General features: G+C 40.4%; 1 protein-coding gene across 20 annotated transcripts in view; it reads left to right on the forward strand.

Moving 5' to 3' along the window:
- Positions 1 to 27,443, forward strand: part of PTPRF (protein tyrosine phosphatase receptor type F) — a 653,187-nt gene that overhangs the window by 144,431 nt on the left and 481,313 nt on the right. For 3 of the 20 annotated variants that reach the window (XM_078392787.1, XM_078392791.1, XM_078392785.1), the window contains exon 3: positions 17,401 to 17,493. The exons of the other annotated variants lie outside the window; for them this stretch is intronic. The gene's annotated coding sequence lies outside the window, so the exon portion shown is untranslated. The remainder of the gene's footprint in view (positions 1 to 17,400; positions 17,494 to 27,443) is intronic. 20 annotated transcript variants of the gene reach the window in all.

Consider the following 27,443-nt stretch of genomic DNA (forward strand, 5'->3'; position numbering starts at 1 on the left):
GTCATGTCCACTAACTTGTATTAAGTAAGCTTAGACAAGTACACAGAATATAAGACTACCATGATGACTAGATTGTTTCACAAGTACCAGAAGAACCACATTGTTGTATCACAGTTGTTTAATAATATGAATGGAAGGATGCTACATATTGTACAGAAGACTTACTTCTAGGCTTCCCTTAGGCATCTGGTTGTCCGCTGTATGAGAATGATTGTTAGATCTAGAGCAGTGGTTCTTAACCTTTTTGAAAGAAATGCCCCCTTGAGCCATTGAGGAAGTTATCATCGCCCCCCCTCCCTGAGGTGATATCTTACCTACCTACCTACCTACCTACCTACCTACCTACCTACCTACCTACCTACCTACCTACCTACCTACCTACCTACCTACCTACCTACCTACCTACCTACCTAGTCTCCCTCCCCACCCGGATGCGAGGCAGCGCTTCACGGTGTGAGGATGAGGACCCAAGAGACCCTTTCCTTCCACCCGATCCACACTCAGTGCTCCCATAAAGGAGAAAGGTGAGATGTGGCAGGTAGAAAGAGCTGGATCATCTGGCGGCAGCAGCAGCACCAGATCTACTGCCAGCACTGCAGCTGCAGTCGCCTTCACAGGTTTGGCTCGCTCCAGCGCCCCCTACCGCCCCCTTCTGTTCTTTCGCCCCCACACCGCCCCTTTTCATTCTACCGCCCCCCTGAAAAATGAAATCGCCCCCTGGGGGGCATTATTGCCCACGTTAAGAACCACTGATCTAGAGGACCTTTGATCTGACTCAAAGTGGTTCTTCTTACAACTTTACAGTAGATATTTCTTCTTCTACTGGTCTTTGTAGCTGAGAACCTGATATCTATTCAATGAATTTGCCTCTGAAGAATTTGTTCATAAGAGAATATGAAAAAAATCCAGTATAATTGTTAAATATAGCATTTGCAATTTGTAATAACCAACACTTGTGCTGTTGAAAAAAAGATTACAAACAAATTATTAAAGCAAATACAGCCTCCAGTTTTATGAGCAGGAAGGAATAATGTAGAATTTGTTCCCTATTTTAAGACCTTCCAAAATTTATACTGTCTTTTGAAAAATAGTCTTTTGATTTTAAAGAGTTTTAATTGGTACTTAAGAGAGTAAAGGCTCTTTTAAAGGAACAAAATGCTCCCTAGCTGAAAAAGAATGTTTTCCCTATCAGTTTGTCAGATAAACTCTACCCTAAAGCCTGAGTGCCATGTTTGTAGGGGCAGAAAACAAGTCGGCTCTGTTGATACATAGGTGAATATTTTCAGAGTAACAAATAGAAAATATCAGAGCAAACTCTATTATATTTTTCAAGCATGTAACAAGACATTGACAGTTGAGGAACAAGAGTGTCCTTTTGAGGTAGCTTTGAAAAATATAAACAATACCCCGGAGAAGCAGCTTATTCTAGCATTAGAAAGAGAGAGCTGATGTGCTTATCGGTAGGTATGGCGTCGTGACTCATTGCATACAGTTTGAAGAACTGAGAAAATTAAATGCATTTAAAATATTATTTGATCCTTTTTTGTACTTAAGAAACCCATGAATTTGTGTTAAATTTATCTTGGCTTATGAAAAGAGATGTAATGACTTCTGCTAACGAGATAAAGGAGAAGGCAGTACTTAATTTTGTAGGTGATATACAAAATAAAATGATTTGCATCCCTTCAAAAGATTATGCACAACCTTGTTAAATGAAGTACAATACAAATGAAGAACAAATGAGCTATCCTGATAGGATGTATTTTTGTAACTCAGGGCTGCTGTTTGCAGAATTCCAATGGAATGAATCAAGAAGCACTTGTTCTCTGTAGTGGCTCTCAAGTTTCTGATAATCATTGTTGGTAACATGATGTATCCAGGCATGCACTGATTAATTGATTGTGTGTATTAGTTAAAGCAGTGAATGATATATTGTTCTGTGTTTTCATGGTTATACGTTGCAGTAGAAAGCATATTACATTGTACACATTTTATTGTTTTAAAACATGCACTATATTCAAATGACTTTAGCGAGAGATGTTCTAACATCTCAAAAATGGGAGAATTGGAAACTGGTGGTTCTAAAGGGTGATTTTACAATTAGACTGATCTTGTAATGAATGATTAGCTGAATGGCAGCACTCTACTTGCAAACAATATATTTTGACTAATAGAGCACTGTAATGAATCGTAGAAAAGTCTATGCCCAGTGTTCTGTGGTAGGATTGTCAGTCACTGGCACATCATGGCTGAAACAGTTTATTGAGTATGACTGCCAAATCTTACACAGGTGCCAGATTAATTTTGATGTATCGCACTTAGAGCAATGACTTTGGACAGTTAGTTTGCAGTGTGTTTGCTGGAAAACCATCAGAGGAGATTTTTCAAGAATTGGTCTGAGATAGCTGTGTTCCTCTAAATAAATCTCCTGTGATGCCTTTAAATATGTGTAATGAGAAATTAATGTTAGTGAATTGCCACAAATTTCTGTTATAAAACTAGTTCCTGCTGTCTGTTCAGAAAGATTTTTCTTATGTGGGCATTCCTTGGTATGTCAGTGACAGAGGGAGAAAAGCTCAAATGATCCATGTTGCATACAGAAAGCAGTTGTGACATACAGAAAGTAGAATTAGGCTAACAAAATGTCATGTTTGTTAGGAGATTCCTACTTTGCCATATTTAGACAGGTAGAATGCCTGGTTAATACAAATAGGAGTAGGACTGATGTAAGATCTTTGCAGCTCTCTTTAAATGCTAAATGTTGATTTCATTATTTGTTCCCCTGAGAATATGCAAGTAACCAAGTGGCATATGATTATGGAACTTATTGTGGATATTGCAGCTTTGAGTAATATAAGAAAAAAGTATTTGAATAAAATGCAAGGTTTTCTGAGTTAAAACATGACATATATTCAGGTGGTAAAGGTTCCCCTTGACATTTAGTCCAATCGTGTCCGACTCTAAGGCATGGTGCTCATCCCTGTCTCCAAGCCATATAGCCATCGTTTGTCCATAGACAGTTTCTGTGGTCACGTGGCCAGTGCGACTAGACACAGAACGCTGTTACCTTCCCATCAAGGTGGTACCTATTTATCTACTCGTATTTTTACATACTTTCGAACTAGGTTGTGAGGAGCTGGGACAAGCAACAGGAGCTCATTCCATCCATATTCAGGTATACAAAACAGTAAACAGGAAAAAAATTGGTGAACTTGGGATATTAAATGCTCATGTACCAAACTTATTCCCTTTTATAGGAAAATGATTTATGAAATTAGCAGATTGTGGTTTCCTAAGCCTTGTGTTTTTGAACTAATTGGAAATATCTTGGTAGAAGCGGAAACTGAATAAAAGTCAAGCTGAAATGGAATAAAAGTCCTGAATAATTGTGGAAATAGGATTGGGTTAGTTGTCTGGCAGAAGCCAGATTAGTAATTATTGGAAACCATCAGCAGGGCATGTAGACTTTAAGAAACAGGGTCAAATTGGTATGCATATAGAGAGCAAAGGCAAGTCATTCCGACTGGCTGCAGTTTGACTACATTAATTACTAGAGATATTGCAGTTAATACTGAACAGCTGGGTAGGTTAGTGGTTTGTGCATATGGCAGGTTAGGAGTTCGATTCCCCACTGTGCCTCCCTGACAGGGGCTGGACTTGATGCTCCATAGAGTCCCTTCCAGTTCGGCAGTTCTGACATTCTAAGATTACATGCTGCAAAAAAGTTCTGTACCATAGCTTGAATCTTTCCTGAATTCTTTTTTCCTCCTTCTTGACTATATTTAACAATAATAATTGTCTTTAAAGCACATGATCTTCTGGGTGCTGTAGTATTAATTTAGAAAGAACAAACCCTGTCAGCAAATCTGCAGTCTTAAAAAATGATTTAGGGTTGGGAAAGCCCTAGAGGAAGAAGAGGAGGCATAGATTAAAGACTAAAAAACAGGTGTTTTTTTCCAGACCCATTTTAAACAATAGGAAAGAAAGAGGGATATACATTGATGGGAGCTATGAATTTGAAGGAGAGGGACAGTGAAAGAACTGAAGCATGGGTTCATAAAGCAGAAGAAATAATCTGTGCTTTATAGATCTGCATCATTTAGTCTACCAAAAAACTTGACATAAAATGTCTTTGCACTAGTAGTACACAATCTGAGGGCAAGAGGCTGTGCTGCTTTTAAGCACAGAGGAACATGTTTATTTCAGCCTATTTTCTGCTAAACCCTTTCCCCCTCTTAATGCCATCATGTATTCTCAAGTAATTCCATCTGTGAGACCGGAAAAAAAAAATTGCCAATAGAAGATACAGAAAGTCAGTGCACAGTTAAAGAAAACATCAAGGAATGTGCCCACCAAAACTGTAGGGAGAAAAGATTGCTCAGTAGATTAATGTATCAACAGATTAACGGTTGTTGGGGTCAGAAAACTGACCACATAATTTTGTATATGAGATAGCACAAATATGCCTTTGGTCCAAAGCAACAAATCCAGTGGAATTACAAGGATGCATATCAAAGGATAGACTGTACTCTGCCCCAGCAACAGGACAACAGTTTTTGATATAGTTGTTATTACTGCCAGGACAACCCTGGAGCATGTAAGGCTCTTACTAAATATTTGTATACATTAAAAGATAGAAATATGTTTGAAGTATCTGAGGATTGTTCTGTAGGTACATGTAGCTGTGCACCATTTTCTCTTGATTTCCATTTTTCTTAGAAAAGGCTACCGTATGTCCTGCATTGATATGCTGTCAATATTTATCAATATAATAATTCTTGTTAATTAGGGTGGGGTGGATATTTTATTTATCACAGACCTGTACCCAAGCAAGGAGACAAACATACCTCTCTTGTAGCAATACTTTTGATATTCGTGAAGCCTGTTTGAAATGCCTTTAAAAATCCTTGAAAAAATGGTGTATCAAGTGACCATAGCCAGACAAGAGAAGTGAACATGCATACTGTGGCCAACAATGGCTTTTATAATACTACACGTATGGCTGTAATGCCTGGGGAAAGGACATGAGCTCCCTTCCTTTCCCCCCTTTTAATGAACCACCTTTTTTTTCACTGGACTGTTGTGGCAATGCTTGGTGATGGCCTTTGGGATCTCATGTTTAATATTTCTAGTGGCATCTTTTTGGTTTTATTACAATAGAGAAACTCTAGAAAAGCAGTAGAATTTTTACAAAATGAAAAGCTTTTATCCTGTTGCTTCCAGTTAGTAGAGGCTTGGCGGGAATGAATACATGCAAGTATGAAGCAAGCTCACTGTAAGCCTGATTCAAGCTTTCTCATACATATTTCCTACCGCCTATCTGCTTCCTTGCTGTTTCTTCAAAATAGAGCATTTCTGTTTTCCTGATGACCAGTGGAATAAAAAGAGCAAGGCAGCAGCACAAACTATTCTTCACTTTGAACAAAATATGTTGCAAATGTCTTTTAACTGGTATCTATAATATATATATAAAAGTCACAGCTAATTAATGCAAGATTTTTCTTCTGTGGTGTATGCAAAGGTTGGCTGATATGTATGTTAGATGTACTGTATTTCACTCACAATGGGGAGATAATTGCAAACTAAAGATTCTTTTTGTCATCAGTAGTGATTGAACAAAAATAATTTTTTAACCTTTATTTCATTGACTTTTTTAACAAAGAAATTAATGCCAAGATCCTAATTTAATCCAAGCTTTGGATACAGATTGCTTACCTGCAAATAGAAGCTTTTTAAAAAATTACAGGTCATAAAAAGAGGCAGGCAGTGTCATTTCATATCACAGAGTGAAATCAAGGATGTAATTTTTTTTGTTAAAGGATTTGCCTGTGTTTAAAAGCAGACATGTCCACACAATACATGCACTGCCTTCATTTTGTTTGCTTTGTCAGGGGCAGGAAAATCTGAAGAAAACAAATCCAGAGAAAAAAGGAAAAGAATGTATGCGCTTCTGTGCACAACTGTATGCATGGGGATAAATAAATCACCAAATTTTGGTTAAAATTCCACTCTTCAATATAAATTCTCTGTAGTAGCTTTCTGAGCATTTTAGATTTGAGCCTTTGATAGGCCTTGAACTGGTGCTCTCAGAAAGAGATTCAGTCTACATGCTGCACACACAGTTGGCCAAACAGGGAGCAAGCAGCTTGAACTGCAGACCATCAAAGAAGTCTTGAACATAACAGTGAGCTGAAGGAGGCCAGATAACAGAGCCTGATTCCCCTTAAAAATGTCCAGATCAGGCTTCCTCTCTTTGCAGCTGTGAAATCTGCTCTTTATGTTGCTCTCCTCTATCTTCATCTTTAGCTTTAGCTGCATAAGAAACAGATCTAACCAGTGATCCGTGCAGGGGACAGGCAAGCCTGGATTCATCTTGAACAATTCTAGTGTTTACATTATAAATCTGTGTCTAGTTTTGAATTATTCTTTCCGGGTAAAGAAGTGGAAGTGTGCATATTTTTGAAAGCAGAATGGATTGGAATTACCCCATACCAAAGGTGACATCACCAATGCCCCAAGAATTACAAGTATAGGATAGTATTATCATGTGATATAGATTCCTTGTTTTCCTAAATAGTAGTAAAGTTTTGCTTACCAGGTATGTATGTATGTATGTATGTATGTATGTATGTATGTATGTATGTATGTATGTATGTATGTATGTATGTATGTATGTATGTATGTATGTATGTATGTATGTATGTATGTATGTACGTACGGACGGACGGACGGACGGACGGACGGACGGACGGACGGACGGACGGACGGATGGATGGATGTGTAGCGGGCCACTCTGAAGCCTGTATGTGTGTGTGTGTGTGTGTGTGTGTGTGTGTTTGTGTGTGTGTGTGTGTGTATGTATGTATGTATGTACTGTAATACTTAGTGGTTGCTATATATGTTTTTGCCTTTAAGCAACAGGATTGGCAGTAATAATCACTGTAGTAGGACAACAAGGCATGGCAATGGTGGAGGGTATGTCTGGGTAACCCATGACATGGGCACCTAGTGACTGCTCCCTGTGCAACTCAAACTACATTTCTATCACTTGGAAAACAGGCCTTTTAATGGGCTTTTCTAAGTGCTTTCAGAACCATAAAATTGTTGTTCTGATCAATGCAATTTGCTACTAAGTTATATCAAAGTAAATAGTGCTTAAATAGTTGGTCTTATCAACCTGAGAGATACATTGTCTCAGCTGCCAAGTCTGATTCCCTTCTGTATTTATTCAGTGAGCAACATATTCAGCTGTGTAGTTAATTAGGAATCATTAGCAATCTGAACAAGCAGATGTGATTTTCGCTATCAGTTCTCAAATCACCTCCTTTTCATCAGCTTGAGCACTGATTTTTAGTTTAGAACTTTCGATTATATTAACTGCCTAAATGTTATCAGGTCTTGATTCAAAATTAAATGAACCCTCTGATGGTATTGCCCCCATTCCTACTTAGGACTTTCGTGTGTTGGGGTTAGTGGTCTGTCCAGAACAAACAAAAAAAAAGAGTGATCAATTGACTTGAAAGTTGCAGAAATTATGATCAGTTGTGAGAAAGTGTCTGTGAAGTTTTTCTTCTCCCTCTCACTTTGGACCACCTTTGCCCTTTCAAGCATCATCCTGGACACACCCTTAAAAACTATCAGGCCTTATTTACTCAGGGGTCCAACAGGTCCAATGTACATTTAACATCATTTTTTAAACAACTATACGTTCTGTCTTTATCAACTTCTCTGCATGCATGTCAACGTCCCATAAGCCTTGGTCAGGTATCTCAGTTCTTTTCTCTACTGGGTTTGAAGATAAGGGGTTAGACCCCTTAGTTCCATCTCTCCTCCCATATCTAACCCACATTCTCTTCCCGAACTTTCAGCCTGAGACCTGTGCGCTTCAGGCTTGGGAAAGGTCTTCTGCCAGGGGTATTACCATAAAACATAAGACGTGCCCAGTTCTCATAGTCATTTCTCTCTCTCTCTCTCTCTCTCTCTCTCTCTCTCTCTCTCTCTCTCTCTCTCTTCTTTTCTCTTCACTTCCCTCTCATTAGTCCCCCCCCCCCCCAATAGAGAGGCTTTTGAACCAATTGGCTCTGCCATTCCTGCTCAGCTGCCTGCTTGGGCAATTTGAAAGTCACCCATTCCCCTGTCCATGGGTCTTTCACTACTTCAACCAGCTCTTCTTCTGGCTCTTTCTATCTCCCTCTTCTCTTCCCCAGTAGCCAACTGCCCCATCTCCCAGGGTTCCTTCCCTTTAATCCTTTTCTTCTCCCACCAAAACCCGTCCCATCAAAACCTCCTTCCCTTCTTTTCCCGCCTTTACCACCAGCTCCATTATTTCTCCCTCCAGTCCTCTCATTTTCCCCACTGTATTGCAGTTCAAAAAAGATTTGAATGCCAGAGTAAGTAAATAATGAATATATACTTTCTGACATTCAAAGTCTATCAGCATCATCATCATATCTGAACATGAGAAATGACATTATAAAGTCCTAACATTTCAAAAGCAAATATCTCAGTTTCTGACACTGGAATCTTAGAGCAAAGAACACTACAATTTTCTATGTACCTTTTCCTACCATACCATAGTTAGGTCTGGCAGTTTATTTGATTGCTATATTTCCTACTCTGTTTGCCCATTAAGGCTTCATCTGTGTCCACAATACCTTATACATTAATAAATTGTTTGTTTTAAAGGTGCTATATGACTCTACTGTTTTGTTGCAATGGATCATCATGTCTGTTCTTCCAGAAATTGCCTCCAAGATGAAGGCTTTACAATCAGTTGTGTGACCTCGACCTTACGTGATAGTAATATTTGACTTACAAACTTGTTTAATGGCTTGATTGTGTCTTTAAGTGTGGTGTATTTTAGCCAATGAAATCATGTCTTTTAACTGGAAATGTTTGTTGTAACAGTGAGCAACCGAACAGATTTAACATCAGAACTCCATTTTATTTTTAACATGTCTGATGTTTAATGTGACTTTTTGGTGTTTTTTGTGTAAGATAAAACAGATAATACATTAGTCAAATATTGATAACAAGATCTTAATTGTTCCTCATTTTATATTTTCCTCTTAAGATTTATGCTAACATTTGGGAATAATGGACTTTGAGAAGTTTCTGTTTTGTCCTGACTATGATAATAAGAATGTAGCATATCTATATTTGAATTTTACAGATGCCAGAGAATGTTTTTCCCCCAGGTACCTTCTAGTGGTTATCTAATTGGAAGTGTTTTATAGCAGAAATTCCACCTTCACAAAATCAGGTCTTTGTGGCAACCGCCATATTTATCATGAGTAAAGAATCACCAAAGTACCCTAAGTACACTTTCTTCTTGACTATTCTATATCTCTAATGGACTTTGATCTTTAAAAGAGTTCAGTTCATTGTTCTGGAGAAGGACCACAGACCTGCTATCTTCATCCCCAGTTCTGCGATGTATTCCCATGGAATTCTTAGTTAAAAAAGTTTTATTTGGTGTGTGATACAACCCTCCCTTGTAGTATCCAGGGGAAGACTTCTAGGCTTTGGGGTTTTTGTAAAACATACGTTTTTACAGTTGGATCAAATATATTTGTTAGCAATTGATCTGGGATGTAATTCGTCTCTAGCAAGAAATGTGGCTGTTTCAGCTGATCATAGTTCCTGCTTCTGTGGTATGCATTATATCATACCTCCAAGGCTTATTTTCACTTTTGTTTGATGGCGGTCTGAACTGTCATGTAGGAAAACATTTTAAATTCCAGGGGAAAAAAACCTTGCTCAAGCTTTCTGGGTAGACTTATGATCTTCTTCCTGGCCTCTGACTCACACCCTGGGTGATTTGCGCCTGTGCGGAGCCTCATTGGAAGATTCTAGAGCTTCTGCAGTAGCAATAAACACATTAGAATATGCCGTTCCCCACCTGTATAAGTACCTTGACGCCAAGCGTACCTTTTCAGTTTTCTTTCAACCACCGCGTTGAGAGCCTCATAATTCTGCTTATGTGAGCAAAAGACAGAGAGCTTATTCTTGATTCCTTCCTGTTATCAATCTTTTGTTCTTTTAAACTATTAGATCAAACTCATTATCATCAGAGATTTTTCTTTTTTCCCTCGCTCAGCCTCTGCCCCCCCCCCAATTATTTTCTCCTATTCATGGCCCTTTTGGGTCTGTTTAAGCACTGCATTGTCTGTGATAATAAGATCCCACTTTCCGACGGACATGCTGCTTTTTCTGTTTGGGAGAACAACATCAAACTTCCTCTTGTACCCATTGCAAACGTTTTAAGCGCGGATTTAAGTTTTAAGTTTCTATCTTGCCTCTCAAGGCTAAAACTCTGACTTTGAGAACAATCCTTACAACCAGCTCCCTGTAGGGCCACTTCCCAAACCCAAACAACAGAAAAAGCAGTTACTGAGTCATTGAAACAGTGTCCATTGGCTGCAGCAGCTTATTCTAATTCTCCATCTGCATCGACTAAGACCTCAAAGACACACAAATTGAAACCCTCAATACTGAAGTCCTCGATTTCGAAAACAACTTCTAAACGTCAGTGACCTACTGGAGCTGCTCCAGCTCCGGAGCCTGTTCCTCCTAAACAAGCTAAAGAGTCTAAGCCTACAGACACAACCACAACAATTCCCTGAATCAATTTTGGTGGGATCTCAGATGATGACAGACTTCTGTCCCATCAACCCTGTTCTCATTCTCCAGAATGGGATGATAGAGTTGACTGACTGACGTCCTCTCCCCCCAGTCCATACCTTCCATTCCTTCTAGCAATCTTTTGGTTATTCCATTGCCCGAAGAGTCCCATCCCAAATGGCTCAACACCGTTCCATATTCGATGCCCTCGGATCGCCCACCGATCCCTAACCAGAACCATCAACATCAACAATGTTGACAGCTGAATGGTTCAAACCCACTCTCAGCACATGCATCTGGTTACCATTTGCCTTGACCAGTGCTCTGCTTGACAAACTGCACCGACTACTCAACCAGGTGTTTTACCTGGTTCGATAATACCATCTAGTAGTTGGCCTACCTCTCAACAACCATTGCTTCACCTGACTTCGCGGCTTCACTCCTCATTCCTTAATATTTGCCTTAATGGTGCAATGAGTTCTACGCACCATGGCCTCTGTGATGTCAGTTGTACAGCATGTGCGTCTCAAAATGAGATCTCTCCAATCCTGTTTTCTTGCCCTATTCAATCCACTAGCAGACTCTCCCCGCACTGTCCTAAGAGTCACTCCAGAACTGGCCTCTCAACTTCAATGGTGGCATTCCCATACCAAACTTTATATCGGGCTACCGTTCCAACAACCTCGCCCGCGAATACAAGTCACTACCAATGCGAGTCGCACTGGCTTGAGGGCTCACTTCAAATCCCTCACAGTCCATGCCAAATGGTCTCACAGAGAAAAACTGCTCCACACAAACAAGTGGGAGCTACTAGCCGTCATAAAGGTTTCCAAGACTTTCAGAAACCTTCTTGTAGGAAAAATGGTACAGATCGCCACCGACAATACCACGGCAATGTACTGCATCCTAAAACAAGGCAGAACCCACTCACCAGGTCTTCTCTACCTAACGTTTGACCTCTGGGAATGGTGTCTGCAACATCACATCTGTCTCACAGCCTTACACATCACTGGTCAAGACAACGACCTAGCAGACTCGCTCAGCTGTACAGAAGCCCAAGCTCACGAGTGAGAACTAGATCAATCAGTATTCTGCTAACTATGCTGGAAACTCTCGATCTCTTTGCCTCCTGAGCGAATCGGAAAAGCCAACTATATTGCTCCTGAGCAGGAATAGGAAAACATTTCCAGGGAGGCACGTTTCCCATTGACCCAAGACTCTTACCTACCTTTTTCTGCTGTTCCCTCTCCTCCACAAAGTTGTCGTCTGTCTACAACAAGACAAAACCAGTGCCATCGTTATAGCCCCTTGGTGGCTGAGACAGGCTTGGTTCCCAATTCTCTGCAGTCTCTTATCAGACATCCACCATCTCCCTCGCCTGCCACACCTTCTCACACAGAACAATTCCCAAGTCCTACACCCGGACTTACCTGTTCCCCCCCTGGCAGCATGGAAGATTTTCCCTTGTTAATTAATATTTTTCATCATGCCAAAAAACCATCCACTAGGAAAGCCTACCTATACAAATGGAAGAAATTTCAATCCTTTACTAAATCTTCCTCATCATCCTCCATCAATCCATCACTTTCCACTGTTCTCCGCTTCCTCCTACATCTCAAATAAAAGTGCCTCTCCATCTCATCTTTGAGAGTCTACCTTTCAGCAATAATATACCAACCTCCAGATTCTCCAGCAGCAAACTTCTTCAAACATCCAACAATGAAACATTTTCTGAAAGGTCTGTCTCATATGTACACCGATATTTGACCTCCCTCTCCCCAATGATCACTAACTCTTGTTTTGAAACAGCTTACCAAAGCTCCTTTTGAGCCATTAGCGACAACTGACTTAAGACTCCTCACCTTTAAAACAGCTTTTCTTGTAGCCATCACCTCAGCTCGACGAGCTAGTAAATTGGCAGCTTTACGCTATGACTACCCTTATCTACAATTTTTCCCTGATAAGGTGAAGTTATTCATGGACATTTCCTTCCTCCCCAAAATTGTCTCTCAATTTCATCTTTCCCAGCTGATTGTCCTTCCTTCATTTTTTCCGTCGCCTTCGTCAAACCACTCTGTGCTCTCCTGTCCTCTGAAGATGCCGGCCACAGAGTCTGGCAAAACGTTAGGAAGAACAACCTTCAGAACACGGCCAAAGAGCATTAGATCCTGGCCATGAAAGCCTTCGTGAATACCTCTATCATTCATTTGGCTTATCAACTTGCTCAACAACCAGCCTCTAGAGTGGTTCGCCATCGCTCCACCAGGGCAGTGGCAGCCTCTACAGCCTTTCTCCGCAACATACCTCTTCCGGACATCTGCGCCTCTGTCACTTGGGCACAGCCGTCCACGTTATCCTTCATTATAGACTCAACCTCCGGCAGAAGTCTGATGCGGCATTTGGATGTGCTGTTCTAGCCTCTACCTTGGCATGACACCCTGCCTCTGGGTAAGACAGCTTATTAGTCACCCAGCGTGTGAGTCACAGAGGGCACGAAGAACCACAGGTTACCCACCTGTAATTGTAGTTCTTTGAGTGGACCTTTGCGATTCACACATCCCGCCCATCCTCCCCTCTGTCATGCCATTGTTTGTTTATTATTAAGCGGCGGTTGACACAACTCAATTGAAAGGGGATGCCTGGTGCCAAGGTACTTATACGGATGGGGAGGGGCATATTCTAATGTGTTTATTGCTGCCACAGAAGCTCTAGAATCTTCCAATGAGGCTCCGCACAGGCATGAATCACCCAGGGTGTGAATCACAGAGGTCCACTTGAAGAACTGCAATTACAGGTGGGTAACCTGTCGATTTTGATTATAGCACATGTCATTATGAACCTTTAAATAACATTGAGCAGGGAGTTGGAGTCGATGACCTTATAAATCCCTTCAAACTCCATTATTCTATAAGTCTGTAATCTTTTCTAAGTACAAAGTGCTAATCACTCACAATGAAGCATGGCTTCCAAATAAGTTATTACAAAACAAGTGTAACTTGATTAACATGTTGTCATGAATTAAAATTGGTTCCTCAGAGGGCTTTCAGTTTAGCAGCACTATTTGTAGCCAACATTATACAGGATGGAATCCTGTTGGTGCAGCTCTGTGTGCAGAAAGCTGATGATGTCAACAGGTGTGGACTTTTATCTTCATTTAAAAGTTTCCTATTTCCCCACCCCAGATTCTGAGGTACCCTATGGATCTCTTTTAACCCGGGAAAGGCTTTAATGTCTGAAAATAATCACAATTGATTTTCTCATCTCAGAGGCTCCCCCATTGAGGACTGAAAAGGGATATCTATGGATTCTTGGAATTGAGTCCGGGTGTAAAAAAGCAATTAAAGAAAAAAAGTTGTGCTGGTGACATCATCTGCTTCATGTGTTTGGAGCTGTGTGAATAGGATTCGAGCCACTATCATTTTTCCCAATTTAAGTATTTATTTGCAAAAAGATTACAATTGTATTAAAAACCCACAAAATATCAGTTATATTTCTGTTGATATATTGAATAGTAGCTAAAAAGTCTTCAATTATTTTTAGTGTCTAGGCTTGTATACACAATTCTTTGTTCAGTATGTCAACTAACCCTACAGTGGTGCCCCGCATGACGACGTTAATCCGTTCCGGATTAATCATCGCTATCTGGAAAGATCGCTAAACGGAACTGAAAGCCCCATAGGAATGCATTAAACTTGGTTTAATGCGTTCCTATGGGGCGAAAACTCACCGTTCAGCGAAGATCCTCCATAGCGCCGCCATTTTCGCTGCCTTGGTAAGCGAGGAAACCACGCGAAAATGCTTGTGGTGGCCATTTTGGGCATCTGGTGGCCATTTTGGAACCGCCGATCAGCTGTTCTAAAAACATCGCAATGTGAAGATCGGTAAGCGAAACGCTTACCGATCATCACAATGCGATGTTTTCCCATTCAAAACATCGCAATGCGATCGCATTAGCGATCACAAAAAATAGATCGCTATGCGGATTCGTTGTTAAACGGTGCGTTCGTTATGCGAGGCACCACTGTACTCTTAATTTCATTGAACTCTTTCTGTTATTTATTACAATCTTTCGAAGGGCCTCTAGACTGGCTTATTGTCTTTAAAAATCACTGTAGTGGTCCTGCCCTCCAGTAATCTGGCTGGTAATACTGCATGCTTTTATAAATGTTGTATGAATCAGGGTGTAACCCAAACATCAAACCATCTGGTTAGGCAGAAAGTAAGAGACAGAGGAATGAGGAATTGTAACATGTCCAAGGCTGAAAACACGATTGAAGGAGAGTGAGAATAGTCATAGCTGCCAATGCTGTTCTTTTGATCCAGTTTTGCATGTTTACGTTCTGCTTGGCAGGCTTGTTTTCTCATGCAAACCCTGTGGTGGCTGCAGTAATTTTTCTGAGCTGATGCTGCAGTGTCCATCCCATTGGATAAATAAAGAGTTTGACAAACTACCTTTTTGCACTAAAACTTCTAGAATTTCCCAGCCATCATGGATTATTCAATGTGATGCAAATAAGTTGGACATTGGATGGATATCTGTCTGTCTACTTACCTATCTTTATATTTCTTTTTAAACCAATTCTGCCGTGATCAAGAAGCAGAAAAAAGGCCAAAATCTTGCATCTTTCATTTTTATAGGTGGAAGCAGACCTTCAAAACACATAGTTCCAAGCTGTTTATGACTTTAAAGCACTTTAAATTGTACCTAGAAACATATTACAATGGCCACAGCTAGGAGAACGTCAGTGCTACATGCATAGAGCACCTATTTCCAATACATTCGTGCCCTGCTTTACGATTATCCCGTTTAACGATGAATCCGCTTGACAGTGAGGTTTTTGCGATCGCTTTTGTGACCACAAAACGATGTTTTGAATGGGGTTTTCCCTCTGTGTAATGATTGGTTCCCTGCTTCGGGAACCGATTCTTCGCATTACGATGATCAAAACAGCTGATCGTCGGGTTTTCAGAATGGCCACCGGGTGCTTAAAATGGCTCCCCGCTGTGTTTTTGGATGGATTTCTCGCTCCACAGGCATGGAAAATGGCTGCCCAATGGAGGATCTTCGCTGGATGGTGAGTTTTCAGCCCATTGGAACGCATTGAACGGTTTGCAGTGCATTTCAATGGGATTTTTTATTTTGCTCTACGACGTTTTTGCTCTACAGCGCTTTCGCTGGAACGAATTAACGTTGTCAAGCGAGGCACCACTGTATTTATCTGGGCACCTGCATTCTGTACTGACTGAAACTTTCAAATTCCATGTGAAGTCTGGTGTCTGTAGGAATTTTTTGGGCAGGAGGGAAACTGCATAATTTTCTTATATAGCACATGACAGTTCAACATAATGCAACTGTCTATGCATATCAAAATAATAAATGCATTCAGTATACCTTGTAGGAGAAGCATCCCCATTGCCCCCTGAAGATAGTTGTGAGCCTAGTCTGGATCTAAGCAGAACATGGATGGCTACATATACCAAGATTTGCTTCTTCACATATGGATGCAGTTGCTGATGATAAAATGCATCCTATGTGTCTCTAGAGGCATAGCCCTGAGAGCAATCAAGCTGTGCAATTGGTCTTTCAGGGGAGTGCAGCCCCACCTAGCAGGAGCCCCATCTAGCATGCTTTCTCCATCAAGATCAGCAGGTTTCCCATATCTAGCTCTTTTTTCTTAGGTTTAAGTCTCAGCATGTTTGTCCTCATCCTCTCCAAACTGCCTTCAGTCTGAAGTTAATGGGTAGCTTTATCAGTTCAGCAACAATCTGTCACTGAATTACGGTCTGAGAAGAAAACAGAATGAACTCTGTAATAGTTTTGTGTCACCCATATATTTCCCTTCTCACCATGAGCTTAGGACATGAAGACTTGCCACCTTCCTCTCAGTTGTTCACATCTGTGTGGAATGGACTTTTATTAATTGATTGATTGATCTTGTTCCCCACCTTGTACTTTGGGTGGCTACAGAAGAAATAAACACAGGTGCACAAACATAGCAATTAAAAGGATAAGCATACAAAACCAAAACCCACTCAACCCCAGTGCCTAACAAATTTTAGAAGCAATATTTCTTACCCGTGGTTTTCTTATGAAGATTAGCTTGTCTTCTTCTATTCAGGAAAACCGGCCATTTAAATTATTTATTATCTTCTGTTATCCTGAAGTACATTGTATGTGGTGTTGTTTTATGCAAAACTAGTATTTTTGACAAAAAAAAATTTACTCGGCAGTCCTTGATTTGTTATGGTAATAATATTAGTGAGTTAGTTCACTGAATTCCTGGAGAAGTATACCTAGAACCACAGCTTTAGAGTAATAGTCAATTGGACTGTTTTAACTTCGGTGCACTCAGCATAATACACTATAGTTTATTTAAAATATAGTTTATTAAGCTGAGAAAGACCATCACATCGAAATATTTCTCTCTGACTCCTCTGCTTTGCATGTCATCTTTTAGGCTCCTTTCTTGATCTCTTTAAATAGCAACTGCCTGTTCCATCCAAGTCAGGAGTCTGTGGTTTAATGTTGGGTTACTAATGTTGGATTACTAATCTGATTTAGATTATACTACATGCAGAAAGATCTACTGCATAAATTAAGCACAATTATGCACAATATAATGTAAACAATGTAAATTGTTCAAACTTGCACAACTTTGCATTATGCAGTTTTGTTGTATTGACTTGTAAGGTTTAAAAGGAGTGGATGAGTTATTTACATCCTTTTTTTTAAAAAAAGCCACTGCTTATTCTATGTGCATACTTTGTTTCTTCAAGGGAAAGGCCTAACTGTTTGGAGCACCATCAGATAGTTGTATTGAGAACTGGAAGACTCCCTTGGGCATCTATAACATCCTACTGTCTAACTAGGTGAGAAATACAATACGCCTACATTCAGTTTTTTAAATACGGACCAGATCTTTCTCATTTTGTCAAATGAATAATACACCTACATTGGTGATCAGCAGTTGGCCTTCTACTGAACCTTGCTGAGTGCCCACTTATGTCAAATGTGGTATAAATAATTTTATATCACTTTATTTATTTATCACTATCACTAAAAGTTAACTGTTCTGGTGCACCATAAAATCATGTTCTATAATGTTTGATTTATGGAAGTTATCTGAGAAGAATACTGACAAAGTACAGATTGTTTTAACATAATACACTACTGTAATTATGAAATTTTACAGGCACATATAGCCAGTGAAAACTCATAGCTAACTTGTTTTATATCATGCTTTCTTTAAGAAAACATGGGTCCTTTGCAGATGTAGGTTTCATGCACAGGTCCCATCTTTAGTTTGTTTATTGGAATATGTTGCAATATTCCTAAATTGTGAATCCTAAATTGTGAAAACTGGACTGGTTTACTGACTGTAATGATGATACTAGTCAGGCAAGAAGGACTTACTTACTTGATGTTGGACTATATACAGCTAGTGTCTCAGGTAAATATCTCTTGTCCAGAATTTATTTACTGTTAGTAGACTAGTGCAGCACTTTCCTGTGATCTGTTCTAGAATCTTGAAATGATATCTATAGGCAAAGTCATGTAGATGAAGATAGACTTCCGTTGTGATGCATTATAGTGCTTGCATCAGATATCTTGAGAGAACGTATAGGCCAATTCTTCTTCTAGTGCAAAGTTTTGAAGAATAGAATTAAATGACAATTCTCTTAAAAGTGTAAATGAAAATGACGTTCTTGTTTTGGGAACTGAATTTCCTAGTACAGTATTCATTAAAATTAATTCTACCTCCTATTAATATAGATTGTATAAAATAGAGGCTGCTACATTAATGCAATTTGTTGCTGTAAAGCTAGTCTACCTTTACAGCAAATGTAATTGGTTTGAGATAAATTGCTAGTTTTTAATTTTGTGGATAATGTGAAACTTGTTAATATAAATAACTTTTTGGAGAGCAATATGTAATGTTAATGACTTGGGAAGCACCTGTCCCTTAAGTAGTGACTCAGTAATTAGTTCCCCAGGTTTTACTTTTCTTCTGACATACAGTGGTGCCTCGAATAGTGAGCGCCTCTATTAACGAAAAAACCGAATAGCGGTTTGTTTTTTGGGGAATTTGTTTGCTTTGAAGAACTCAAACAATACTCAAGACCTACAGTGGTCCATTTTAGAAAATTAATGTCACTTTTCTTCCAAAAGGGAGAATGTTTTTCAAAATCTTCTTTGGGAAATGCACATCTGTTAAAAACCTGTTTATACAAATAGGCCATATACTCTATACTGCTTCTGTGTACAGTGGTGCCCCGCATAGTGAGGTTAATCCGTTCCAGATTAACCTTCGCTATGGGGAAACATCGTTAAGCAGAACGGGGAAACCCATTGGAACGCTTTAAACTTCGTTTAATGCGTTCCAAATGGGCCCAAAACTCACAGTTCTCCGATGTTTCCCCATGTTCCGGCGGCCATTTTGGGTGTCCCGGCGGCCATTTTTGTGTTCCGGCGGCCATTTTGGGTGTCCTGGTGGCCATTTTGGGTGTCCCAGCGGCCATTTTGGGTGTTCCGGCAGCTATTTTGAGTGTACCGGTGGCCATTTTGGGTATTCCGGTGGCCATTTTGGGTGTCCAGTGGCCATTTTAGAACCGCCGAACAGCTGTTCCCCCATCGCAATGCAGGCATGCCCTCGCATTAGCGATGGGGAAATCTGCATCGCAATGCGGATTCATCGTTAAACGGTGCGCTTGTTATGCGAGGCACCACTGTATTTAGATTTCAGATTGCGGTACCATTTAGAACTAATCTATCTGAAGAAATCCTGGGACATAGACCTTAGATCAAGAGTGGCTCTCTAGACCAAAATGTGGCTCTCCAGACAGTGTTGCTGGAGTGCAACTCCTATCATTCACGACTACTGGCTATGCTGACAATGGTTAATGGGGGTTGCAGTAAAACAGTATCTGGAGGGCCACACTTTACCTACCCTTCTGTAGATACTTGCTTATTGTTTGTAAAGCTTACTTTTCCTTCTTGGATGTGTGATGTACTGTGGTGAGAAAGTTTAAGCCAAATGCAATAAAGTGTCTAAATTAAAGCTGTTGTACTTTTGATGCATCATAGGAGTACAGAACTTTCTGGCAAACAGTGAGGTTAGGAAAAGTAAACAGCATCAGGAAGAGAGGAAGACCAAATGTAAAATAGGTTAACTCAGAAAAACAAGAACAGAAACTATAGTCTCTAATTTGAAAGACCTGAACATTCATAAGTTGGAAGGAACTTGATGGCATATAGTAACAAAGCTTGTTTATGAAATGAATGATGAGAATTACAATATAGTTCTTTAGTAAATGTAGTTTGGGGAAGGTCTAATGTTGTTGGGCATTTACATTTTATCTCTGGACATCTGACTACAGTTCTAAGAAAATGGCTCCCAATTTAACAACAGTGAAATAATCCAGTAAGAATTGCATTTTTGGATGTGGGAAAAAAGCAAAACTAAGGTATTTGTCTATACAGTGGTGCCTTGCTTAGTGAGGATAATCCGTTCCGGATTAACCCTCGCTCAGCGAATCCATCGTTAAGTGAAATAAAAAAGCCCATAGGAACGTATAAAAATGATTTAATACGTTCCTATGGGCTTAAAACTCACCGTTCTGCGAGTTTTCTCCATTGCGGTGGCCATTTTGGATGCCTCGTTAGCGAGGCAAAACAGCGGTCGCCATTTTGTTTTAGCGGCAGCCATTTTGGAACCGCCGATCAGCTGTTCGCTATGCTTTGATCGCATCCGCGCAATCATCACATAGCGAAAAAAGCCCATAGGGGCCATCGCTGAGCGAACGCTCCAGCGATGGCCCGGGACCCATCGTTGTGCGGTTTCATCGCATAGCGAAGCGCTCGCTATGCGAGGCACCACTGTATATATCAGACATGTTGAGCTCTTAGATCTTTAAGGCTTGCTTTAATCCCTATGTGTTCGATAAGAAATGTAGTATTAGAGTACCGAACCAGATCTGCTGGGTTCAATACCCCCTTCCAAGGTATTCCATACAATCAAAAATAGAGTTCTGGATATTGAGGGGCAAACCCTGCATAGTGCTGCACAAAGGGTCTGTTCCCCACTATATTTTCTGTTGCCCTTCTCCCATGGCAAAAGACGAAATTACCTCTATCACTTAGAGCATCCACAAAATCAATGGGCATTTACCCTTGCTAGGTGCAATATTGTACCTTTGAACTTAGCACAGGGCAGATATATGGGTTTACCCACAGAACTGAGAGTCTGCCCTTGTGGTCAGAGAGTGGTTGAATCCTTGCAGCATATGTTGTTCTACTGTATCTTCTATAAGGATATCTGCTTGTCTTATCTGAGCACTTTCTTTTCCTCCCATTCTGGATGGGACAACCTGAGAAAAATTCGACACCTCCTAGGTGGCACTCTTAAGGAACTTATCTTGATAATAGCCAGATACATCTACTCCATCATGCAGAGGTGACGCAGCATGCTGTCGCAGAATGCCGAGCCCTAAATATGCATTTCGCTGTTCCCTGCCACAGGTTGGCTGTTGAATGTTTTATCTGCATTTTAGTGTGTTTTAATTTTGTATAGTATGCTAATAAAGGTTTCTGTCTGTCTGTCTGTCTGTCTGTCTGTCTGTCTGTCTGTCTGTCTGTCTGTCTGTCTGTCTGTCTGTCTGAGTACACAACTGTCCCCCCGCCCCATTTTGAGCAGACTTCTCATATTTAATAATTATAGAAAGAGGTAGTCTCTTCAATCCTCTTTGTCCTTGGAACAACTTTACCTGTTGAATCTGGCCAGTTCAGAATAGTAAAAACCACGTTTTGTTTTGTGGTTTTTTGTTTTGTTTTGTTTTGGTAAGAACTCGTAGAATACAAATTGCTACATAACTTTGACAGAAAAAATGTGAGACTTCTAAAAATTCAAATGAGACAGAAGGCAAATCAAACAGATTTGTCCGTTCTGATCTAGGACCTCAAAAGCATGTACAGTGGTGCCTCGCATAACGAGCGCACCGTTGAACGATGAATCCGCATTGCTATGCGGATTTCCCCATCGCTAATGCGAGGGCATGCTTGCATTACGATGCAGGAACAGGTGTTCGGCAGTTCCAAAATGGCCGCCAGACCACCCAAAATGGCCGCCGGAACACCAAAAATGGCCACCGGAACATGGGAAAACATCAGAGAACGGTGAGTTTTGGGCCCATTTGGAATGCATTAAACTTTGTTGGGTTTCCCCGTTCCGCTTAACGATGTTTTCCCATAGCGAAGGTTAATCCGGAACGGATTAACCTCGCTATGCGGGGCACCACTGTACTGCAAAACAAAGATATGATTGTCAGCAGTACGTAATACCATGATAATGGAGGTGGGATTGTTTGGATTACAAATTTCTATATTATTGGGAGGTATACATTGCTATCTATGTATCCCATAGCAACCACTGCATAAAAGGAACCAAGTAACACAGTTTCTGCCTCTAAAGACAGAGTGCACTACAGTCTACAAATATGATGAGATGATTTGTCCTGACAATTAATAAATTACAAAAGCAGCCTTTCCATGGCAACCTGAAGTATCTAACAGAATTTAATCTGATTTTGTAAACAATAGATGCAGTAAAATTACCGTATTTTTTGCACCATAAGATGCACTTTTTCCCCACAAAACAGGGGGGTGGAAAGTCTGTGCGTCCTATGGAGCGAAGAAAACAGATTATATTTTCCTGTTTTCTTCTCCTTAAAAATTGGTGCGTCTTATGGAAAGGTGCGTCTTATGGAGCGAAAAATGCGGGTAATCTTCCTGTGCAGTATGGAAGATGGTTAAATCTGAGATTTGGTATCATACTGTATATTGAAAGCAGCTATTCCTTTGCTGATCGCACAAAGTACTTATTGGAATTCTTCCATTCTACATTTCCTCTAAGCTAAAATAAAGGGGGAAAACAGCACTAAAATAAATTGAAACAGGTTAAAACAATGTAGTAAGCAGTAGAGTCGTCCCTTAAATCAATGGAGAACTGAGGAGTCAAAACCTATGGGAGTTCCACTGATTCAGTGGGGCTATTCTAGTTGCAACTTACTAATGGATTTCAGCCAGTAAATAGTAACAGTTAAATCTGAGTTGTAGAAAAGTCCCCTAAAATAAATTTGTCTTCTTTGACCATCTGAAAGCAGTCAGGTGCACCTTTTATGCAGAACATTCCACAGATGATAGGGCGACTTCCTGATGTTTACCTTCTTCCTACCAATTGGTGATGGTAGTGCTTAATATGGGTGGAGGCTCTGCATTGTAGTGGTGTCCTCAGGAAAACCCACAGAGAACATGGAGGGGATATTTTTGAAATATTCTGACTCCAGTAAGAAGGGAATCATGGGTGGAAGGCAGCATAAATATTTACTGAAATTAAAAAAAGAAGCTTTTAAAGAGGATAGCCCTTAAGGAGTACTCTCACAAAAATAGTGCTATGTATGTGTGCTACTGAATGCCAAGTATTTGTCTGGGGTGTTCAGTGCATGCTATCAGGATAGAAAGGAATGCCTTAAAAGAATGCATTGCTGGCTGCCTGAAACATGAAACAAGAGCACTCCATACTGCAACATTATGTTGCAGATCCCACATGAAGAAATTTATAAATAATAGAGGAGACTAGAGTCTTAGAAAAACAGGGGGAAATTGTCACTAGTGACCCACTTCTGGATAGTAGAATTATCCTTAGTGGCTGTGCAGAGTGTTCAAGAAGACAGACAAACCTGAAACCTTTGAAGAAATCTGTAAGCCATTTTTGGAATACTGTGGAGATAACTGAATGCAGCCTATTGAACCAATCCTTTGAGCCTTTGAAGCTCTTCTAATCTCAGTTTCCTTTCTTTCCAGCTCTGCCTTTTCTCTTTTATTTTGGAAAAAAGTAACTTAGGATCAAAACCTCTGATCCAGACGGCACTCTGACATTTCATATAGCAAGACAGGGAGGAGAAAGGACAACACAGTCCCCAGTGAAGGTGGGAATGGGGAGAGGGAGAGTTGTGCATATAGCATTTTGGAGTAGTTGTTTTCTTTTGCATTGCTGTGAATTTCAATCCTTTTCTGATCCCTGGAAAAAGACACAGTTTAATAAAATGTTGGGAGGAGCAATCGGTAAAAATAACTCTCAGGAAGGTATTACACATATTAAAGAAACAGGAGTTTCTGCATTCTACATACAAAAAAAGAAAGGGTTTGGGGGAAACAATGGGTCTTCTGTTAGTGCGTGTGTGTGTCTCTATGTGTACAAAGACATAAAACCACACGCTGATTTGAAAGAACCCAGTGAGTGTATCTTATGAATAATAGCAGTATTGGTGGTGGTGGTGGGAGCCACAGCAAAACATCCTGACAGTCTAGTATTCTGTATAAGAGGCACAAGGTTCTTCCTTGACATAGAGGAGTGATGAGGTCTGGAGTTGATGGTTGTGGCGATGTGGAAGGAAGCAGTTATGCTTGAATATCTATGACTTATGCTGTGAACTGCTGCATTAATGCATTGACTCTAGGCCAGACTATAAAATATTTTTCATAGTCCTAATTAAACCTGCTTTCCTCAAGTCCTGCTGTTTAGTAGCACATTTTTAAGCAGCTGTGCAAACCCCCACCCCCATTTTCAAAAAAAGTTTCAACAGAATATATTAGCAGGATTTGCCACTGTGGATATCGTTATTGAAATGCATTTATCTGATTTATTTTTTGATAAGTTCAGAAAATAGTTAACTGGCTAGCATAGACATACAGTTCATAGCAAAATGTCATTTCAGTTCTATGCAAGTTAATGTAATTCCAGGGATGGTATTTAAAAGTAGAAAGTAATGAGACAGAATAGCCACGGGTTGCATAGGAGGCAATCATACCTTGATGAATGATGCTGATGAATAATTTCCATCCAACTTCGCTTGCTGTGTTGTTCTTCTACTGGGTGTGATCTGCTGGTCACCAGTTGAATCTTATGTGTGGACTTCAGATTAGTTGGTATGCAAATATGAGAGGGCAGGTAATAGTGTGAGGCAAGATCATTTATGTGGGAGGAACATCTCTGCCTGAATGCCACTGTTTAATTTGGCTCTCTTGCTGTATTATATACAGTACATAATAAGTATAAATTATGCTTGCAGCTGTCTTACTATCTTAGATAACTAATCAGCTAAAGGGGAACATAGGCTGATATGTGAAGGAATGCCGGTCATCCATGCACAGATCATGAATGATGTTTGTCATAACTACTACTTGAAAGTGGAGGTGGTGAAGGCTTCTGGGAATTGCAGTCCAAGAACTAGCTTGGACTGGTGGTTGGGAACCACTGATGTAGGGAAATAGAAACCGGAAAAGAAGCATGAGTCAGACTTAGCAGACCAAATGTGCCCTCTGTATAGCCTGTTGAAGGGCTGGAGTATGCTAGGAGGAAAGGGAGAAACTATAGCCGAGTAAAAGACAAATTGATGTGCACGTGAGCAGGGTCATGTGCCATTCAGGTCTTCTCCAGCTAGAGCTGGGAAAGGCTACAGAAAGATAAATGGTATAATGCAGTTTCTTACATCTTTCTGAAATGGAACTGTAGACCAGTAGAGAATAGGTGCAGCAGAAGATAATCGTACCAGTTTATTTGTTTATTGGAAAAACATATATCTCACTTCTCCATCTAAACAATGCTCAAAGCCTGTTATACCATAGCTTGAAAACAACATCAGCATCATTCTATACCACCCCACCCCCCAATATTGCAGTTTTAGGCAGAGCTCAGTGTTTTGTTCTTGTTAACAAATTGACACAGAAGACTAGCATATGAAACAGACGTAAATTGAGCAAAGGAACGCTTTTGGTTTGGCGGCTTAAAATGGTAGTAAAGATGAGAAGTTGTAAAAAGCTCACGAAGACCAGCAGAGTGAGCCAAGATAAACACCAGTACAGGAGGCATCAGTATAGGTACAGTGACTCTTGATTACACGCACATATATACACATATGTACACATATACTGTATAGATTTTTTTTTGTTTAGTTGTTAAGTCGTGTCCGACTCTTTGTGACCCCAGGCCCTCCTGTCTTCCACTGCCTCTCAGAGTTTGGTCAAATTCATGTTGGTAGCGTCAATGACACTGTCCAGCCATCTCATCCTCTGTTGTCCCCTTCTCCTCTTGCCTTCACTCTTTCCCAACATCAGGGTCTTTTCCAGGGAGTCTTCTCTTCTCATGAGATGGCCAAAGTATTGGAGCCTCAGCTTCAGGATCTGTCCTTCCAGTGAGCACTCCTGGTTGATTTCCTTCAAAATGGATAGGTTTGTTCTTGCAGTCCAGGGGACTCTCAAGAGTCTCCTCCAGCACCAGAATTCAAAAGCATCAATTCTTTGGTGGTCAGCCTTCTTTATGGTCCAGTTCTCACTTCCGTACATCGCTGCTGGAAAAACCATAGCTTTGACTATGTGGACCTTTGTTGGCAAGGTGATGTCTCTGCTTTTTAAGATGCTGTCTAGGTTTGTGATTGCTTTCCTGCCAAGAAGCAGGTGTCTTTTAATTTTGTGGCTACTGTCACCATCTGCAGTGATCATGGAGCCCAAGAAGGTAAAATCTGTCACTGCCTCCATATCTTTCCCTTCTATTTGCCAGGAGGTGAATGGGCCAGTGGCCATGATCTTAGTTTTTTTGATGTTGAGCTTCAGACCATTTTTGCACTCTTCTCTTTCACCCTCTCATTAAGAGGTTCCTTAATTCCTCCTCACTTCCTGGTATCATCTGCATATCTGAGATTGTTGATATTTCTTCTGGAAATCTTAATTCCGTTTTGGGATTCATCCAGTCCTGCCTTTCGCATGGTGTATTCTGCATATAAGTTAAATAACAGGGAGACAATATACAGCCTTGTCGTACTCCTTTCCCAATTTTGAACCAATCAGTTGTTCCATATCAAGTTCTAACGGTTGCTTCCTGTCCCATATATAGATTTCTCATGAGGCAATGGTCAGTCACTCCCATTTGTTTAAGAATTTGCCATAGTTTGCTGTAGTCGACACAGTCAAAGGCTTTTGCGTAGACAATGAAGCAGAAGTCGATGTTTTTCTGGAAGTCTCTGGCTTTCTCCATAATCCAGCGCTTGTTAGCAATTTGGTCTCTAGTTCCTCTGCCCCTTTGAAATCCAGCTTGTACTTCTGGGAGTTCTCGGTTCTGCTGAAGTCTACCTTGTAGGATTTTGAGCATAACCTTGCTAGTGTGTGAAATTGTACGGTAATTGGAGCAATCTTTGGCACTGCCCTTTCTTCGGATTGAAACGTAGACTGATCTTTTCCAGTCTTCTGGCCACTGCTGAGTTTTCCAAACTTGCTGGCATATTGCGTGTAGCACCTTAACAGTGTCATCTTTTAAGATTTGAAATAGTTCAACTGGAATGCCACCACCTCCACTGGCCTTGTTGTTAGCCATGCTTTCTAAGTCATACTTGACTTCACTCTCCAGGATGTCTGGCTCAAGGTCAGCAGCCACACTATCTGGGTTGTGTGGGACATCTAGATCTTTCTGGTATAATTCCTCTGTGTATTCTTGCCACGTCTTCTTGATGTCTTCTGGTGTTGTTAGGTGCCTACCATTTTTGTCCTTTATCATGTCCATCTTTGCACAAAATGTTCCTTAAATATCTCCAATTTTCTTGAACAGATCTCTGGTTTATCCCTTTCTATTATTTTCCTCTATTTCTTTGCACTGTTCATTTAAGAAGGCCCTCTTGTCTCTCCTTGCTATTCTTTGGAAGTCTGCATTCCATTTTCTGTAACTTTCCCTATCTCCCTTGCATTTGGTTTTCCTTCTCTTCTCTGCTATTTG

This window comes from Pogona vitticeps, chromosome 4, assembly GCF_051106095.1.
Source record: "Pogona vitticeps strain Pit_001003342236 chromosome 4, PviZW2.1, whole genome shotgun sequence".
NCBI classification, from domain to species: Eukaryota; Metazoa; Chordata; class Lepidosauria; order Squamata; family Agamidae; genus Pogona; species Pogona vitticeps.